This window comes from Cryptotermes secundus, unplaced genomic scaffold (genome assembly GCF_002891405.2).
Source record: "Cryptotermes secundus unplaced genomic scaffold, Csec_1.0 scaffold856, whole genome shotgun sequence".
NCBI lineage: Eukaryota > Metazoa > Arthropoda > Insecta > Blattodea > Kalotermitidae > Cryptotermes > Cryptotermes secundus.
In genome coordinates this window covers 153,858-175,230 of record NW_019724757.1, presented here as the reverse complement: position 1 = coordinate 175,230, position 21,373 = coordinate 153,858, and the positions used below count along the sequence as shown (strand labels likewise).

General features: G+C 42.4%; 1 long non-coding RNA gene across 1 annotated transcript in view; it reads left to right on the top strand.

The window, feature by feature from the left end:
• LOC111862955 overlaps window positions 1-21,373 on the top strand; it is a 318,933-nt gene that overhangs the window by 194,017 nt on the left and 103,543 nt on the right. The window contains exon 2 of the long non-coding RNA XR_002842518.2: window positions 14,159-14,265. This is a non-coding gene — a long non-coding RNA (uncharacterized LOC111862955). The remainder of the gene's footprint in view (window positions 1-14,158; window positions 14,266-21,373) is intronic.

Sequence of the window (21,373 nt, the reverse complement as noted above, 5' to 3'; positions counted from 1 at the left end):
CTATATCAAATACGGCGTGAAGTTATTTGTCGCGTTATACACCCAATACGCGACAATATTAAGGGAACGACCAGAAAATTTGAGTTTTTGGCAGCCCTACTTCGAATTATTATAAGGTCCTAGGTTCGACTGTTGGCCCAGATGCGTGTTATACTTGAATAAAATTTTCATGCCTATCTTTAAATTCCTTCAGTTAAATGCTGGTTTAGGTCTCTATGGGTTCCCTCCACACCGTTTGAGCCAACATTCGGGGTATATCCGGTAATAAGGTAAACAGTGTCACAGCAGTTGCATCTCTCTGTCACAGAACGTACGAGTAATATAGCGCGAGCGTATGTTTCTGTTCAGTTTTCCTTCGTTTCAACACAGAGTATAAAAAGCACGTATCTTCAAGAAACTAAAAAGCATTCTTTCTTGTTTCGTACGTAATTTGTACGAAGTGAAAGTAAACAGTGTACCATATGTTTATTTTCCCTTAAGTAATATAATCAAACTTCAACTTCGGTTGGATCTGAAAATATATGTTTCGTTTCCTTTCACAATTCTACAGTCTGCCGTATGATGAAGTGTATTTTCTTAAGTCAACATTCTCCGACTCTCAGGGAACAGTTTGTTGGAAGCATAGCCCGAAGAATAAAGGCAGGCTCTTGGTTTCGAACGAGATAAATCGCTCGGAAGCGCTGATTTAATTTGCGTTGTGATAATATCGGTAGAAATAGTTCTCCTGCCTTCCCTTACAAACAAAGCTAACTATTTGTGGTTTATGTCTATACAAATTATGTACCTATGTTCTGAAATGGCGAGCGCTAAGGTCCGGTTAGTTACGAGTCACTGGATCACTAAAACTGTATGAAATTACGAACGTAACGAAAACGTTTCCACCTTGTATTCTCTTAAATCTCCAGTGTTTTGCATGGAATCCTCTGAACGCACTGTGCAGATTATGTCTCAACATTCCTTAAGATGGAGGCGGGTGGAACCTGGCAGATTCGCCACTCGACAAAGACTGTGCTTTGGCGCATGTGTCGCTATGAAAACAAAAACACTGAACACTGTTATGTTAATACTGTTGCTCTGTTGCATCACCTTACTGCAGGACCAGCATTCGCCACTGATACGAGATTGAATAAGAGTGTTCTTCTTACGCCGTAAGGAAACAGTTACTGTAATTGGTTATGAACGAGAAGCATGGAGCCATGAATACGCAGTCGGAATACCGACTAGGCTATGGGCTGGAAGAGCGGGGTTCGATTCCCGGAAGGGAAAATAGTTTTATGTTCTCCGTAGAATCCAGACAGGTTCTGGGGCCTACATAACCTCCTACCAAATGGGTGCAGGGGCCCTATCCCCGGAGATAAAGCGGTAAGGGCGTGAAGATGGAACACCTCCATTTAGTGCCGGTGTCAAGATTAACGGAGTCATGTGCCTTCATGGCACAGCGCTTAATTACATTATTAAGGAATTAACTTTAGCCTTTACCTTTATTATTAAGTAAAGTATAGTGTGATCGCTATGAATGAGCTGGAGAGCATGTGAAAGGGACGCTCGTGTCTAATTAATGCACTAACTGAACAAATTGAAAGGTCAGAGGATAGCGGTCAGGGTGCCCGGCAAGACGCTGAGGTTACGCACGGTTGCGTTACGAAGAAGAAAGCCAGACACTGGAGAACCAGCACGACCCTCGGTAAACGAGACAGTTTCATGTATTTGCATCATTCTGACATATAAATTGCACAGAGCAGAATATTTCTTAAAGAATTAATCTCATCCATCTGTTCAATGAATTCTCAGCCATTTGTGGAATTCGAAGAACAACGCACTATTGCATCATGCACTGAGCCAATTGGGTTTGCTCTCACATTCTTTTTATATAAGACACTCCCTAATATTACCCTCCAATGTACGGTTAGGTTTTCCAAGCGGTTACTTCCTTTCAGGTTTGTCGACTAAAATTTGTTTGCATTTCTCTTCCCCCACCTTGCGCACTACAAGTCCCGGCTACTTCATCATGTTAGGCAACGAGTGCAAGTGTTCGCAAGTTGCGCCCAAAACTTTTCGTGGCCGGAGTTCACGCTGCAGCTGCAGCTTCGGAAGCAAACCATGAGGAATGATGAAGGCGTTCCAGAATTTCGGCAGACATTGCAGTTGTCGTCTTCAGGGTGATTATCTCTGCGGGTCAGACGCCTATATCTCTCTCTCCCCTCTTTGTATAAAGAAGCGTGTGGGCATACGTTCTTCATACGTTTATACCCCGTTGCACCTATTTCGACCCAANAAGGTAAAATGAAAGTAGAGTTTAAAAATAAATGAAATTTGTATCCGCAAAGTCGGAATAATGAAATATGTAGGGGTTTTACTGGTTGCACAGAGATTCACTTTTTAGCGTACTTTCCTACAGTAGGCTCATGGGACATCCATCATGTCTGTGTATGCCCCCTATCAACTGTTGAATGCCTGAACCAATCTTTACGAAACTTTGTATGGGTACCATGGCAACTGAGCCCATCTCAACGGCGTACTTCATAAATCTCCACCATAAGTCTGTGTATCTGTATGTGTGTCCCTCCTATTGTTGCTAGGCGAAGGCTCAGTAACGTGTATCCCTCCTTTGGTTGCTAGGCAACGGCTCGGTGAACATGTTCCCGCGGTAAGGAATACGCACAACAGTATAATAATAGTGTAAGATTTGAGGTTTTCACGGCGGTGACAATGAGGAATGTCGTCTTCTGGGATGTGGCGCCGTGTAGATCTTGAAGATGGAGGCGATACGTTCCTCCGAAACGTCGGTTCATACGCGTGTGTCTGTGGGGCTGTTTGTTTATCCTCATATTGTTGATAAGTAACAACTCAGTAAAGGCTTTCCCGTGGCAACGAATAATTAATTGTTGGAGGCGTCGTTTTGTATGCGGTCCGTGTCTTATCAACGGAACGTAGAAGGTTGTTCTTCCCAGAGCGTCTTGTTTTTGTTGTTGCTCGAGAAATATTCGTCCGTTCGTTGATGTTCGTTAGAATTTATAAAATAAAATACAAAAAACACTTGCTGATTCCGTATTTCTGTTATACTTTTCGAAATATTTAATTTCCGATTTTCCGAAAATAGAAGTAAAATATATATTTTTTACCTTGTAATAACATCATTAAGATCGACAATAACACTTCGCTGGATTACACTTTCTGATTACGGGGCTCTTGCAATACGACCGGTGAAAGCCAGAAAGATCGTTTAGTGTCTTATGCAGATGTTTTTCGTCCAATCACGTCTCTACCCACCACTCACCTCCCACTCACTGCCCGAAAAATTTAGGCCTTGCAGAGCCACTTCAAAAATACTAACACTGAAGATGACCACTTCATATATACGTACATAATGCCGTGTAGTCCGTTGAAAGTCAAACGATATTTTGGAGGAACATACCTCCCCCACCTTCAGGGTCTTAAGGATAAGCCGAGCAAGGAACCAAGGTGAAAACAGGTCCGTTGACTTTCAACGGATCAAACGGCGTTATATCACAGAAGACCACCTCTGTGAGAACCTCAGATTCTACGAAAGCTGCGTTGTTTGCCGAAACGTTGGAATGCCGACGACATTATATACGGCTTATTTCCGACAGCGGACGCGATGCGTTCTGGATATCTCTGCGCCACCCGTCGAAGCGTTGTCTTTAGGGGCTGAGTTAGAGATTCTGTCATAATAGTAACACGCCCGTCGTGAAGGAAGTTCTTTAGGCACCCATCCGAGTCAGGTAATGCTGCAGACAGCGTCCACTGGATCATTGCGACCTGCACAAACACATCAACTGTTAGAAGTGTACCAGTTTCCCTCCGTCTGCATACGCCGCTCTCCCTGGGAGAGAGAATTCTTCAGCGAAAACAGCAATTTTAGCGTCGCTACGTTGTAACAATAAAGCAGAAATCCGTCTGAGATGTGCCGGAGAGGAGAGAGCTATTAGTACTTGCTCTCGCAGTTCCCTCATTCACTTGTGCCCCTTTCCGAATTTAAAACTCAATTAGTTAATTTAGTGAGCGGAAAAACTTGGGACGAGGGGGGCTGGACCAGCTAACAGTCTCTTGGGGCCAAGAAAGAGGCGGCATCTCGGCTCCCAAGTGAAGTGAAGACGAGGGAAATTAACGTTGAAGGCTTTTAAAAGCCCCGGGCTCGAGCGTCTAATATGTTTTAAACCAACCTAAAATGTCCCATCGTAAAAATGTCTGTGACATAAATCTTGGGTCAGAGAGAATTATAATTTAGTGAGTCAGTAAACGTTGCTAAATTTATATGATAGGGCAAAGGTAACGTGCCCAAGAGCCCAGAAGCCCAAAAGCCGTACCATGCAGGAATATGAGGGGCAATATGTGACGTGAATCTGCGCGCATTCTCAGCAGATTGCTCAGGTGTATATGCCGTTGTGAGAAATGGCCACAGAACTTGATGAAACACTGAGGGGAGTAGACCGTTTCATAGATCTGTGCGTGTAAAAGAGGAGCCGTTAGAGTTCATCGATACATCGACGGACTAGAGGATGGCCGGCCGGGGTTCGGTTCCCGGAAAGGGAAGTGATTATGTCTGTTCTCCATAACGTCCATATCAACGAAGTGTTTAGTTAATTCGGCACAGAGACATGTGTATGAAAGGTAAAAATATGAAGTTGTCTCTGTGCTTGTTTAACCATCACGCGAAGAAAGCGAATGGGGGAATAAAGGTATAGCTCCACCATTCTTGACATCAGTACTAGATCGATGCGAGTTGCCAGCTTGGCGCCCTGACACTTTACCCCCCTAGAGAACAGCCCCCTGTATCCATTGGATATGAGGCTGGTTGGGACCCAGAGAGTGTCGGGGCGCTATGCAGAAGAGAGAAAACTTGCCCCTGCCAGGAATAGAACGCCGGTCGTCATGTCCATAGATATTCGCTACGCCGGCTTGATGTATGCCTGTATTTCAGAATAATGTTAAAAATTGTTTTCAAGCAGTGGTGTTGAAAGGACTTGGAGTGGATTCATCTGACTCAGAATATGGGCTGTTGCCTAGCTGTTGTGAACACGGCAATGAGCCTTTCGCGTATACAAGGAAAGGAATTTCTTGACAATTTCAGGTACTAATTAGGATCTCGAAAATAACTCCGCAGTATGGAAGTCGTTAGGTCATTTAACGAAGATGATTTAACTGCAGAGGCTACATCATGTCTAAGAAGATGGGGTAGTGATTAAAAATATTGAGTGCGTAATGATTTTAAAATACCATCGCGGCACTTAAAAGTGAATGGACTGAGGAAAGCTACAAGCACCGGCTAAACTGCTTTTCTTTTTTCTTTGTGGGGTGGGGTGAGACTGAGTCCACTTGGTACGTCGGTCACTACTGGCCTATTTTACCAGCCCCGCACGATAGATGATTAGCGTGGAGCAGTTGGTGGAATGAGAACTGGCAGGGAAGACCGAAGTAGTCCGAGAAAGCTTAGCCCAGTGTCACTTTGTCCACCACAAATCCCACATGACTTGACCTGGGATCGAACACGAGCTGCCGCTTTGGGAAGCCGACGATTAATAATCTGAACTATGGCAGGGCCATACCGGCTAAGCTAACTAAAATAGTTAAATACTTGGCTTATCCGGTGACCCAGCTGAAATTCGAACCGAGCGCCCCTCGAATAAAATTTGAGACCTCACTGCCGCTATAAGAACCTGATTGGCAGCAGCAACTTGACTGTAGCGGATCACAGTCTTAGACAGAGGCGGTACGAATACGAATCCCGTCATCAGAAAGAACTGAAACAAAGACTGCATATAAGGCCGTGCCATAGCTCAAGCGGTTAGTCGCTGGCTTCCCACCGCGGCGGCCCGGGTTCGATCCCGGGTCTGGTCAAGTGGAGTTTGTGGTGGACAAAGTGGCGCTGGGGCGGGTTTTCTCCGAGTACTTCGGTTTCCCCTGCCAATCTTCATTCCACCAATTGCTCCACAATCACCCTCACCTATCATCTGGAGCTGGTACAATAGGCCAAAAGTGGCCGCAGTACAAGGGACTTATTCCCACCCCACTAGCAATAAAAAAAACGATATATAAACAGCTGGACCACTTCACACAATACTCGTGGTCTCTTCCCTGTCAGTGGGCTTATGAGGTGGCCTGTAGCAAGTCTGACCTTATCTTATTTGTTCGGTGGTTTTAGGTTCGTTTTCCTTTACGTGTAATTGCTACCTGTAGCACATTTTTATATTTTGCTTCGGATAAGATAAGTTGGAAGACGAAAGGGACTGTCCTCTGCTGAGGTTATTGAGGTGGAAGATACCACCTAACCACATTTCTGGAAGGGGCACGAGGTAACATAGTTGGTTGAGGCTCTATGCTGCAAGCGGGTTCGATTCCCGATGAGGTCACTGGATATTCAAATGACCTAATTTTCCAGCCGCACTATGGTCCTGGGGTCGATTCAACCTCAAATAGAAATGAGTACCAGGAATCTTCCTGGGGTTTAAAGGGCGGCTGCCGCTTAAGGCTGGCAACCTCACCGTCATCTGTGAGCCAGTTGTGTAGAGGATATGTGGAGGCCTCGACGTCTCGCAACCCTATGGTCTTCCACGGCCTGTCACACAAATGGCCTTACCTTCTACATTATTGCAATTCTTTGTTGGCTATAGTGATTCTGGCCGTGTCTCGTGAGATGAACCGGCAGTAAACGGAACTACATATAATCGTACGCTGTTATCTCTCTTTGTCCGCTTTACTTCAGAACGTACAGAACTTATCAGAATTGATTCTCGTTAGTTTCCTTCATCGCTCCGTTCTGTAAACCCTTCAACCAATTTGTAACCGTGTAAACACGTTAATGAATACCGTGGCAGGCTCGAGTTTGAAGAATGTCTACGGTTTATAGGAAGTCCTTTTGTTCGTAGAAGTGGATAATATTGTTCAAGAAGGAGAAAAAGACAGCGCGATAGAAGAAGAGAATGGGGTACAGAAGTAGAAGGGATTTGTTCCAGAAGACTTTTAAATTACATTAGCGCCAGTAGACGGTTGGGCTGCAAGAAGCGGCTTCAATCCCTTGCGCCATGTTCGAGCAACGAGGAGCGGAGAAGTGAGACGGCGAGCGAAAACGTGTTTTCTGAACGCAGTCTGTCTGTTACGCGTGGCTAGATCGTGTCAGTGTTATGTCTAATCCAGATGATAACACAGTCTATTACGAGTGGAACAGCGTTCTTCGAAGCTCATGAATGCAGCATTTGTCATACTAGGCTGCCTAATCTGTCTAAAAGGAGTCTCTTATTTGAAAGAAATGTTGAACAGTCAAAGCTAAATTATGAGGAACCCTGAATCCGAAATTGGAACTCCGGGTGAGTATAATATACTGTGCACGTACTTGCTAATGTTCACTGCACACATTAACAGAAGATACTTTTCCTAACTGCTGTGACAGATTGGGCGGATTCTAGGAGACGAATATGTAAACATGTTCCAACCAACGAGCATCCAAAAATTGAAGGGCGTCCGTTGCTATGTAACAGACCGGTAAACAAAGTTCACAGCAATGAATGCGCAACAGTAGGGCGTACATTGCTAGGCAGTGCATGGGTGGATACGTCTGACAACAATACATGATATCCGTTGGTGAGCAGCGAAGTATCTTCTGTAGGTAGTCCGTGCCGAGCCCATGTAGGGAGTAGTGAACACTGTTCGAAAAGATTCGTTAAGAAGACCTCGATCGAGGCAGTTCTACGTATATTTGATGTGATAGTGTAATAACGAATTGTAGTTACGATGTGAAATTATCAAATAAATTGAGTTATTTATTATTTACCGTCGCATTACCAAGACACACATCACAATATGTTTAGTATTTGAGATTTATGTTTGTGACCGTCGAAGAAAAACTGCCCGCCGCACGCGGCCCGCCATTCCTTATATGACACCCCAAAAACATATGGTGGAATGTAAATAAACTAGGTTAAATTCACATTTTCATTTTTGCCCAATTCAGGTATCGGCACTGCATACAAATATAGAAATCCTTAATACATCTACAGTCAGACGTCTTTAGGTCTATTTTTGTGGGACTGAACCACCTGAAACAATACTGATTAATACATACCGAAAACCTAACAGCCAATATCCATTAGTCCGAACCTTTCAATTCATCTTTTCATTTTGTACATACGTAATAAACTCTTCCGCACTTACACATTTCCCTTCCGTTCAAAGTGACCGTCTTCTCTTACGTAGCACTGCTTGGCCATAAAGAAAGCTTCTGTCAATCTATCCACTCCCAGCGTGTCATTATTAGGTCGATACGGCATAAGTAGCAAATAGATGCATGATGATTATTTTCTGTTATTCGTTGTGTGTGTCTCTGTTCACTTTCAATCTTCCAATATGCACCCAACATAGTTACTTGCCTCAGAAACATGCTTTCATACCATTACTGCTAATATAGGTGAGATAGGATACCTATACCACGTTTTATGCGTATGTTACACTTCTGTATATGTATATAGGATGAAGAGGGAGTAGCTTGTTCCTTTAATAATGCATAAAGCTCTTCATTATTAATGTAGAAGGTTCGCTTTCAGAAGGAGACTCATCGCGGTATCATTGAACTTATAGTGCAGCAGTAACTGTCCTTGCTTCTTGCTTTAACATTAAGTAACACGATTGTTTACCTACAGCGTGGATTTTGTGTTCAGGATAAACAACGATAATTTTTCCAGAATACCGTGAGCTGATACATACTGTCACGTGTATTAGTGACTGTAGACTGGGTTTCGATTTGATGACTGGATTTACTGACACCTCACACACATCACTCGGCGCTACGGGCAATTACAGCGCTATCGCTGATACACACACTTCACACTCCACCGTTCCACACGCCCTCAGGTTCTCAGGCTTCAGTGGTCATATCCTGGCAACGGATTTATAACAGTCTCACTGACACTTCAAATCACACAAGACGTTCTCTTTTCACAGTCTAATTCCCTTCTTGCCACTATTCTGCAGCCGCCAATTCCGAAGACTCGACTCAGTTCAATTCCTCAGCTCACAAGCTCATATCCTGGCAGGCTGGCGTCCTGAACTCGACTCCTTATTTCACTCTCTGTAGCTGAATATTTCTCTATAACCGTTCTGCACGGATCATTCAGAAAACAGCCTCTGTTTTTAAGGAGGCATGCTTAGTGAGCCGTTAACATCGCCGTCCCTTATAAACGGCAGTTCTTCGATTGTATCTTGNTATATATATATATATATATATATATATATGGAGTACACTAAGTAGAAACAGATACTTAAGAAAAGGATAGGGCTTTAGACTGAATCGTATTAGAAATTGAGATAAGAGGGAGAGTCACTAAATGGGTCACAAATGGATATAAAACGTAAAACATATTCGAAAGTGGAACAAACATTCGTTTTTTACATATCCTCCACCAAACCTGACACACGTGACCCATCGCTTTACCAGTGCGTCAAAAACCAGCAGCATAGAGGTCTTTTGACTGTTGTCTCAGCCAATTCCGCAACTCCGTTTCAACCTCTTCGTCATTAGCGAAACGTTTTCCACCTAGATGTTGTTTTGGCGGACCAAACAAACGAAAGTCACTAGGTACCAAGTCCGGGCTGTAAGGCAGATGTTCAAGAAGTTCCCATTCCAGTACTCGAATTCCTGGGTTGCTCGGGCTGTATGGGGTCTGGTATTGTCATGACGAAGCAGTGCCTCTCGGGCTGTATGGGGTCTGGCACTGTCATGCTGTAGCAGTACCCCTCGGGCTGTATGGGGTCTAGCATTATCATGCTGAAGCAGTACCCCTCGGGCTGTATGGGGTCTAGCATTGTCATGCTGAAGCAGTACCACTCTTACCAATTGAAATGGACGTTTTCTGCGACCGCATCTTGAAGCTTCAACAGAACTTCACAGTACGATGCAGAATTCACATTTTCACTACGCTTCTGAAAATGGGCTAACAGTACTCCCTGAGAATCCCAAAACACGATAAACATAACCTTCCCAGCTGTTGGTGTAGCCTTATACTTTTTGGTTGAACGAAAAGGTGGACTGGGATGTTCCTACTGCATTGAAGCACGCTTTGATGCCGGCGGTAGTGATGCACCCATGATTCGTCCCCAGTAACATTAATAAATAATTGAAAAACAATCAGTGAAAAGGAAACGGGTAAACACAGAAAAAATGGACAGATTATCTGGGTATAACATCTGACAGAAGATACCGAAACATCTGCTTTATAAACCGAAAGAGTGAGTCCCAGGGAGACCTTGAGGAAGAAGAAGTTAACTTGTGAAGCTGGAACAGGGAATAAGAAGAGTAACAAATGAGAAGTAGTGGGCCTGGAAAACGGCCACCTCAGCCTCGTGAGGATAATTGAGGAAAAGAAAATAGCGGTTCCGGTCTAGAAAACTGAGATTAACGGCCGTGATGATCGATTGTACTGACCACGTGGCATCCTCTCTCTGCAAAAGTTGGCACTAACTTCGCCGACAAGCGAATCATATATCAATCATATATATCATGTATGATCATATCAATCTTATGATTTCAACACGTAACTTCAGAGCTGTGAACCTGCGTGCTCGGGAATACGGTTTGAGAATGACCACTATAGATACGAAGGTAGAAGAATACGATCATAGACTTCTGTGGAAGCAGTCACAGCCTATTTGTCACAGGGCCAGCGGACAACCTTCTCAACAGACCCAAATAGTCCACAAACAGTCGATAAATCTTGTCACACTAAGTAGACAATGGCATGATTCCGCGTTGGGAGGTGAAAGCTCGCCCCATGTGTGAGACTTCTTATCGATGTACAGAGTATGGGACCTCGTTTCACGGCACGGAATTCCATTTCCATCTACTGTTCCTTCCTCTGTGCATTTTGTTTCTCCACTTCTATATTATCTTCGATGAATTTTTTTCTTAAACATTCCCGCTTTCTTAAATCTTTATGTGTACTGAATTTGAGGGCATTGTCGGTACACCATTTCATAAGCCTGCTTCCGTTCCCAAAATAATTTTACTTTTTTATCAGATTTGTTGTGGGAGTCTATATCAATATTCATTTGTGGTGAAATGGATCAGCGAAAGTTTCGCAATTTTTACGACAGTGAAACCGAATTTAATTTCGGTTTACAAAATATACACACTGTAAACTATATATAATTAAGTTCTGCACTTTATTTCAATTATTCTTCAATATTATGTACTAGTAATTAAATAAAAGATCTAGCCAGGAAATTAATGTATGCTTGTAACTAACTTCATGGGGCTGAGCTCTTCTTGAGAAGTCGCCAGTTGTGAAGCTACTCAAGAACTTCCTATCATTTTATGGAACCTGAAGGTTAATTACCGTGTTCACAATAGTCCTACACTGGCCCCTATCTTGAGCCAGATCAGCCTAGATCATGCCAATCCATCCTACCTAAGATCCATTTTAATGTTAACCACCCACCTACATCTTGGTCGTCCTGGTGGTTCTTTCCTTCTGCCTTTCCAACCAATACCCTATATGCATTCTTCTTCTTCCCCTTCATGCTACATGCCATCCCAATCTCATTCTCCTTGACTTGGTTATTCTAATTACACATGGCGAAAAGTGCAATTTATGAAACCCTGCATTATGCAGTTTTCTCGAACCTCCTGTCATTTCAACTCTCTTCGGTGCAAATATTCTCCTCAACACCCTGTTCTCAAAAACCTCAGTCTGTGTGTCTCCTTTAGTGTCTAACAAAGTGTTTGACGGTGTCCACGATAGTACAGTCATATTTATTCTTCCGGCCTCTTGTTTGTGAGTGCGTAGTGGTGTTGGGTTTTGGTTAGTTGTTCCGCGGCCGTGGGCTAGTGAGATTGTACAGTTGACACTGCCCAGTTGCGATATTAACATGCAGAAAAACATTCGGACGTTTTTAAAACGCTGTCCATACAAAATATTTTTCTATGGAAAGAGGAGTGAGAATTATGAATTAGGTACAGGATTTTCCGTACATAAGGTAATCATATCGGGAGTTAAGAAAGTAGAGTTTCTTGTTGATAGGATGTCGTACGTAACACTGAGAGAGTGACGGGAAAGCTGGAAGGAAAGAGACCACAGACGATCAAGAATTGAGTGGACAACATTAAAATTGATCTTAGGGACATAGGATGGGATGGTATAGAGTGGATCGAACTGGCTCAGGATAGGGACCAGTGGAGGGATCTTGTGAACACGGTAATGAACCTTCAGGTTCCATAAAATGCTGGGAAGTTCTTGAGTAGTTACACAGCTGGCGGCTTCTCAAAAAGGGCTCAGCTCCATGAGTGAGTGAGTCTATTCGAATTAAGTTTTAGGTAAGTGTTTTGGTAATGTATGAAAATACGTAAAAAGGAAAGCTGATGCAGTTCTTCACAAGAACCAAACGCAAAAGAGTATCATGTGACAGAAGTATCGGAGAGGTCTGTGAGACAAAAATCACAGGACCTGGTGCATCGAATTCGTTCGCGACTCTTCATTAAGAGAGAATTGTATCAACTGCTACATCATCGCTGGACAACTAGAACGAACGTGTTGTTCTTAAGACAGTGACCTTCATATCTCCAACAAACAAACACCAATTCTGAAAAGAAGCCATGAGAAGTTGGTCTGGTTGGTCGGGTTTACAGAGAAGAACTGTGTAACGCCAAAATGTCAGAGCTCTCAGGATGTCACATTCAAGGACATAGCGAGGTACAGAAGTGAAGGCGAACCCACAGTTCTTATAGGTGAGACATGTATCAGTTCACTTGAGTGCGCTTCCATCAGTGGCCTGTGGCATCCTGTCTCTGAAGAGCAAGGGCTAAGTGTAAAACACTCTGTCAGTGGCCAAAGTTACATTCCTACGCATGCGTCAGCTCTAAGTCCCACCAGACTACAGGAAATGTTTTACAGTGACATGAATTAGAAATGATCCGGAAAGTTTTTAGCAGAGAGGCTGATTCCAAAGGTACCTCGGCGCAAACGTTTTGTTGATAGACGGTGCTCCATACTGCAACGTTCAGATACACCCAGCTTCAGAATCGAGAGCGAAGAAGAGCACTACGATATCCTGACAAAAGGGTAGAAAGAATTCCGCATGTAAAAGACACGCGTAAGTCAAATTTACGTGAATTAATGGAGCTCTGTATCGCACCTATAAAATTCTGTAAGGTAAAAGTAAATTTGTCCTTGTGCTTAATTAAGCACTACTCCATGAAGACGTATGGGGAAGTGGATGTGTACACCCACGTTTTCTTGACCTCGACACTGGTTGGAGGTGAGTGGTCAGCTTCACGCACTGGCCGCTTTACATCAAGGGAAAGAGCCTCCGGTACACCTTGGGTCAGTGGGTCCCAGGGCCAGTCTTGACGACATGGAGAAACGAACATCTTTGGCCTTACCGGCACTCGAACTCCGAACTCTCTGTCGTCCAGTCACTATATCGACTGCGCTAACCCGATCCTTGAGGTTCTCTAAGAATACTGGATAAATACGGCACATGTTTTTTCATTAGAACTGAACTACGGACCAGACGTTGCTTCTTAATCTGTCTCTACACTTTTTCTCCTATATTCCCTCACAAGTCCACCAAAAGCCAGGACGAATAAATACCATTTTTATTTATTATTGTTGATCGTTTTTGATGGTTACATTTTCAGTAATATATGAACATCGAAGTGAAGATCAGATACAGAAATACAAAGAAAGTATTTGAAAATCGGCGTACTGCTAAGTAGATTATAGTTTTCTACTCACAAAACACTATCAGTATAGAATGCAAACTAGTAAGGTGACTTAATTTGAATTATGAAAGCAGTTTGGTGGCTGGTACCCCAGCAGAAAGCCTCAGTTCAGGTATGAGAACGGCTGAATCCACTGCAGATTTCCCACTTCTTCATCTCTGATGAAGTCAGATCTTCTCATTGTGGTTATACTTGAACCTCACCGTAGTTGCGATCCAAATTGAAGTTTCTGAGCCGTCTACCGGCCATCATCTTCATTTTTACTGAGTATTGTTGCAGGGGACGGAATGGAGACTCCTAACAAAAACAAGGATTTGTACCTTCACAGTTCTTATGTCATAAAGCAAGGTATTTCGTGACCATCACATACTCAAGAAAGGGCCTCTATCATGTATTTAGTTAAGAAAGTTGCGGTTTTGTGTGTTGCAGTGCCCGTGGAGGACCCCGAATTTACGGAGCAGATAGAGAACATCACAGTGCCGGCCGGCCGCAACGTCAAGCTGGCATGTTCAGTGAAGAACCTCGGCACTTACAAGGTAAGGTCACGCCAAGCAAAATTCACAAAAATATATGTGGATTTTGTGCAGCACAGTGCAACAGACATGCCCTAATTATTTGCAACTTAATTTCAGTTTTCTGTATTTAGGACTTACACAGCTCTCCTTGGGTCACAAATTGTGATTAGCTACTAAAGTAAACATTTTTATTAAAGTAATTATAGCAAAATGGAATCCTTAATAGAGTTTTGGATTTTTTTTCGAGGTAATATGATGATTTGCTTATAGATTTTACTCCTTTCATTACTAACAAAGGAGGCGACGATGAGCTGGGTGTGTAGCATATTTGGAAAAAGGAAACGCGTTTATATTTTAAAGCCGTTCTGTTCGCTCGCTCGAACGCTGGGATCATGGGTTCAAATTCCACTCAAGGAATATATGTCTGTGTTTGCGTTTATTCTTTGTTTGTGATGTTCTGTGTGTAGGTAGCGGCCTTGCGAGGTGCCGATCCCCCGTCCAAGAGGTCGTACCGACTATGTAAAAAAGATTACGAAACTGAAAAAGAGGCCAGGGCCCAAAAAATGGCTGTAGAGCCCTTAATGAATGAATGAATGAATGAATGAATGAGAGACTGAATGGAAGAATGAATGAATGAATGACTGGCAGAGAGATAACTACTGGAAGGCGAACCTATCAACAGAATCACTGCAACAAGCACGTTAAAAGCACTATCGACCCTCTGTGTTACCATAATTTCATAAAGCGTCATTATTTTCTTAACGTGTAGAAATACTTGACTTACTTCTAATTGATTTCTTTTTGCATCCGTCCGTGGGGCTGCTTCTTAACGCAAGATATACGAGACTGTTCTTTTGTCAGTAAAATATTTTAAAATCCTTGGTAATCTTCACGAAAGCTAAAATTTTTCGGACTTTGATAGCGCAAAAGGCGAATTGATGTTGAAAGCCACAATTTTTTATCGTTTGCAAGGTCTGGCAATAAAGTAAACACGCCGACAGATTCTGTTAGGCTAACATATTATACTGTTTAGTGTCCTGTATAAGTTAAGCGTAACAAACTTCTTAGATTTAGAGACTGAGTTTTACGTGTTGTTTAAGAACATTTCTTAGGAGGCTCGCAAAGTGATTCCCTTTAGTCTACCCGCCAGTATTTACAGAGAGAAATTGTGTAACTCCACGACTTCTCCCATGTTTCATGTCCATGATGAACGGCCATATTTTCCAGCCGGCGTATGGCCACGTGAACTGCTCGTAGGTCTGAGTATGGACGCATTATAGTGACTCGACGTATGATTGCTAATGACAGTCGCCGTTTCTCAAACCCCGATCCTCAGGAAACTAACTGCAAACTCTGACAAAATTGTTAAATATGTTGAACTTTCTGATACTCTCGCCTTATGGGTAGTAACAAGAACACTCTTCCGGCTCGGGTCATCTCATGCTTCGTTACAGAGTCCTGAAGGTGGGCGTGGTGAAGAAGGGAGCCTTTTGCTAGTTCGGCTACAGCCTACCTACACCTTTGTTAGTGGGGGAACGGCGACCCTCCTGCAGTGCTCCATCCGACAGTAAATATACTGTACATTGATCAGTGTTTTTAATGCAGTTGGTAGAATACGTTTTATTTGGTTTGCATCTCAAAGTGGCTTTTAAGCTCTCCTTAAAAGTCCGTCTTCATGCATACAGAGCATTCTTTATTGCCTCATTTTATTGTCATGTTTATGTAGGTTTTATTTGGACGTAAAGTACTTAATGATCCAATAAATTAGAGGGCGTTATGGACTTAAAAGACAGAGCAGTGCATTCAGAACCTTTTAGATTCAATTAATTCATGCTAAGATTAACACTGTTGTCGTTAGTATTAACAGGTCTAAAGGTATAAGAAATTAAAAATAAAACGTTTAAAGATTGGTTGCGTTAATAATTAGGTCAACTGCAATATTACATGACTCAATACAGTATCAAGAATGAACTCTGCAGTAGGTGGCTTCTTGCCGCAATCTGTTATTCTCGAAACACGAAAATTATTTTGTCTTTCTTGTGAGATAGCAGTTGCGAGTGCACATATTGAGAAGGCACCCTAAAGCTGAGAAACTAATGATACAGGCCTGTTGCTGCACCGCTACTGCTCCTACTAATACTAATACTAATTTCCAGGATTACGATCCAATATGAAGGATTCATTTTAAGGAAGAACGGGAGTGACTCCAACTTATTTCGAGATATTCTTCCGGCATTTGAGAAAACTGAAGAAAACCACAAACAGTCTATCAGGATAATCAGCCTCCCCGGCCTAGTAGCCTACCTTCTGAATTCGGAGACGAGACGCTAACCAGTTCACAGCTGCTTCGTAATTACATACGTTAATATGAGTCATTTTCAGGAAATTTTCCACTGAACCTAAATTAAAAATATTTGGAAACCTTCAAGGAATCTTTAATTCTTTGAGACCTATGGTAACAGGAAGAAACAGTCTCGTCCTCTTCATTGCATTTTCATCTCATTCTTTTTCACTTCATATTTTATTCTTTTACCTTTTACTCTTTTCTCACTATCCTTCTTCATGTTCCTTTCCTCTCCTATTCTTCCTTTCCTTCTTTTCCTTCCGCCATTTTCTTCTTCTGTCATTCTTTCTTTTTTTTCTCAAAAGTTCTGACCCGAAAAATAGCGCTGTAAAATATGAAACAGTTGAAGAATGTGATAAAACAAACAGACTTTAGCTGTTTTATAAAAAAATGAGAAACATCAGACAGCACATTAAGATAAGATAGTATCACTGTACGGTCATGCACTTTTCCTTCTTGTGGAGCCTTGTCTAGAAACAGCGTTACATAATTTGTATATCATTAGACCCCACTTTATGGGTGCTTCGAAACACCTGATCACGATTTAGAAGGAAGTGCAGGAAACGGGAAGTGAACATTTAGCGCATTGTTCTGCCTGTGACTTCAACAGACATTGCTGTTATCATCAGTGCTGCTGTCAAGGATACCCCAGCAGCATGTGAATGGTTCCCCGTCACGCTATGAGAACATTAAGCGTTCGACTTTAAAACTGCACCGCGAACACACACGTTCCAGGAACCCAAAGACTACGGCTGTACTTATCAAATAATGATGTAATGAAAAGAGTGGTGTGCGTACACACTGGGATTGTGAAGCCAGGCTCTGGTCGTTTTTAAATTATTTCTCTAATTTTTTCTTTCAGTTTCGTGATCAGTAACGTTGCTGCTATGCTCGGTACAACAAGTAACGTGTGTTAATACTTCTGGTTCCGTTCATATAACAATTCTTGATGTATGTGGTATAAAAGAAATGTTCTTGAGGTACGACTTTTCATATATACATAATGATCTCGTGACCTTGTGGGTTCTCACGGCAATAGTACGCGTCACATTGGTCTGGATGTAACGGAAATCAACATTGCCCTCCTATACTTTTCAGTCATTCACTACAAATACTTTACTGAGCATTGTAGGGTACCTTATAATTTTCATTCGGGATGTACCCGGTTCGATTCCCAACTTTAGGGTAGATGTGACGACGATTTTTGTCAATTTCTGCTGTGTCCTTGGGCGAGAGTCAGAACACATCATCTACTTTTCACATCCCTCTGTTCTCATCCGACTCTGCGTGGCATATCAACATCTGACATAGCGTCAAAAAATAGCGAAATATACACCCCCCCCAAAAAAAGAAACTAATACACAATAGGCGGAAACTTTGACTCTTTCGTCTACAAAGTACCGTGAAACGATATACACGCAGAAAATTGTTTTCTACAAACTTGAAATGTACGTAGGCTGTAATATGAAAGTACATTCTTATATTAAAATAGTTTTTTCTTCTTCCGTTATTTCATTCTGTCATTGTTTCTCTCCGTTCTTATTTATTTCTTCTCACTTTCACTTATTTTCCTTTTCCATTTTTAGATTACGGTACATTCTAGAGTAGGAGCTAAATACCCGACCAGCGTTGCCCCGCAGACCTGCACCTGACGCCCACCTGTGTCTCCACCGTTCGAAGTCTGGACCTGATTACGTTTTATTACAGATCTTCATTTGCTCCTATATTCCTTTGGCCCTACAGCCCCAATTTGGGCCTTGGCCTACCCCCATTACACTTTCAGCTTAAATTCGGCTTACTAGATCTTAGACATTCCGTAGGACTCCTTGGTAGGGTGATCAGCTCGTTTCAAGGCCTCTCTACCTATACACAAACACAGAAAAACTCACATACACACACAAACACCAAACATCCTTGCCCTGAATGGGATTCGAACCCACGATCTCGGCTTCCGAGCGAGCGAAGACAGTGCATGCTTTAGACCGCTCGGCTACCGTGACCGGCACAGCTATATGCAAGCAACAGATTCTCCACTCCTCTCCGCTGTAACCATTGTTAGCATCATCTGGTATATTTCCTTAAATAACCCATTTTTATTGTACCATATTCACATTACATTTCTTTCGCTTTCATGGATTAAACCATCAGTTTTCGAAGCCAGAAATTTATCTCAGAATCTGAATTTGTTGATAAATTGTAGAATTCATTGGGTGAAGTTTGGGCCTACAGTAAGGCCTTTAGTATCACAAGACAGCACCGGACAACACACAGAATCGTAGACAAGCATTCATGATGCGAGCGTGATTTGGATTCTAGACGTAAAATTGTATGCGCTATTCGACACGCGGGTTCTAATAATCGTGGCCACCGAGGCTGGCTGTTAATATCTTCCTGAACGTTTTGTAATTGATAATGTACATTTTTATATCACGTGGTAGGCAACATGTTACCTGTACTGGGCTCACAATCATATCTCCAGCCCCTTCTCACGCATTGTCTTACTGTTCGCCCTCTAGCACTAGAAGCCTAAGCCATCTTCGGCCACTTACCTCCACCCTGTCCACTTGCATGGTCATGTCATCCATTCCCGCATGCATAAAAGTAGCCAGACATGACGTCTCAGTTCAAATGATATGGGTGCCGGCTCACAGGGGTATGTAATGAAACTGCACATTAACTGGCAAAGTTAGAATCCTGAACCAGCTTGCGGCATTTCAGGAGGAATTGTCAAGAAGGCTCTTAGGGGATGGACAAACGGAGACTATAAAAAGATACTAGAAGTCCTTAACAGGACTCAGAGAGGTAAAAGGATTCCTACAAGGACTCTCTGTCAGAAGAACGAAGGACATGTTAAAACTAAATAAGAACCAGGTACGGTGGGTGACAGGGTTATTTACAGGAAACTGTCACCTGGAAAAGACCCCTTCAAAATGGGATTCACGAATAGACCCCCATAAGAAAGGTGCCTAGAAAAAGATGAATCAGCCATACACATCCTGTGTTACTGTGAGGCTATAGCTTACGTAAGGTTTCGCCACCCGGACCATTACTTTAAGGACCCAGATGAATACCAAGATAAGTAAGTGTAGGACTGTTATGGGGTTGAAATAGAAGGGGACGCACAATAGATCATCCAAAGTCGCGGTGCAAGGGCCAATCCGGGCCTACCGGTTATACATTCATTTACGCCTGACGTCTATACAGTTTGTGAGTCTGCATGATTGTGTTTTGTATAAGTGCTTAAACCGAGATAATCTTCCTCAGGGTTTCTTTCTCTGCTCTTGTTCCTTAACTTTGCCACGACTTTCCCTTTCCTTACAACCGCCTTTTATCACTGGTTCAGCTGATATTTTGTGTAATGTAAAATAAATTAACTCAGCACACTATTTTGCCAAAACGTCTGAAGAGTATTTCACATATAAACAGTTGCTCGTTTTTAAAACTAACATAACGCTCATTAGAACTTCAAAGGAAAATTGTTTGGGTTATCATATCTGTACTTATCAAATTTTATTCATAAACTCTGTTGAGAAAATAATGTATGTGACATGCAACATTTCCTCATATAAAACGAATACTTTCATAAATACCTTACCTCGCTAACTTGAAATTAATACAGACACAGTATGTAATAAATATTATGTTATTATATTATGAGCATATTTCGACAAGGCTGGGCGTTGTAATGAACAGTTTAGAAGGCTCGATGTTCACTGAGTGTTACTGCCATGTAGAGGTGCTCGCTGAACATTTCGGGGGGCAAAGATGAACAATGATATATCGACTGCAGAAGATATTTCAATTACGTTTACTGATTCCATCTGCTGTCCAGTTCGCAACTACTGCAAAGTCTGGCTGCTAATGTGCATAATGACAGAATGACAAGCGTTAGCGTCTATATGTATATATATACATATATATATGTATGGACCAAACTTCGGGAGAGTGTTCCTTATGTTAAAGTATGCCGATATAACCCAAAACACCTATGTCCAAAGTTGAACGGTTACGGAGATAATGGCCAGAGAAGTGTGAAACATTGACCGGTGTTACACACTTGTTGATTACAAAATACATATTAAAACTGGGAGGAATATGTGGTTTCTGTAATGTTAATAATGTACGTAACATCAAACTAACTTGTGAATGACATGAAGCCATAAAATTGAAGTACAAAATACTCGCTCGCCATGTCATAATTGTCCTTGCGTTTCCAAGCACTATACATGACACATGACTGGCAAGCGCTGACGTAACATGGCTGACTGCGCTATAAGCCGACCACATGACTGTATTAAACGTACATTCACGGAAAATCTCTTTTGGAATTTCGTTTCCATTATCTCATGTGGATTATTATGGGACCACGTATGCACATTTCGTAAATTATTTGCACCTTCCCGGGTAAAAGACACCTCATCACTGAATAAAATGACGCTTAACAGTTCGGGATGAGCTTTTATCCAGTAGCACAAATCCATACGCTGTGCATGGTCGCCTGGTTCCAGATGTTGTGCCCTTTGATCATGGTAAGGATACAACTTTTCATCGTGTAAAGTTCGCCATACCTGCATACGTGATACGCCGATGCGAGAGGCCATTCTACGAATGGACAGACGCGGACTTCTCTGAACCATCTCAAGAATCTTCTCTCGTGTGTTTATCATTCGTACATCCTCCCTTTCAGAGTGCACAGAAACACTCGGAAGAGAACCGGTATCACGCAGTGTCTGGTGAATTCGCGTAAATACACTTCGAGATGGAATCCTTCGATCGGGAAAACGC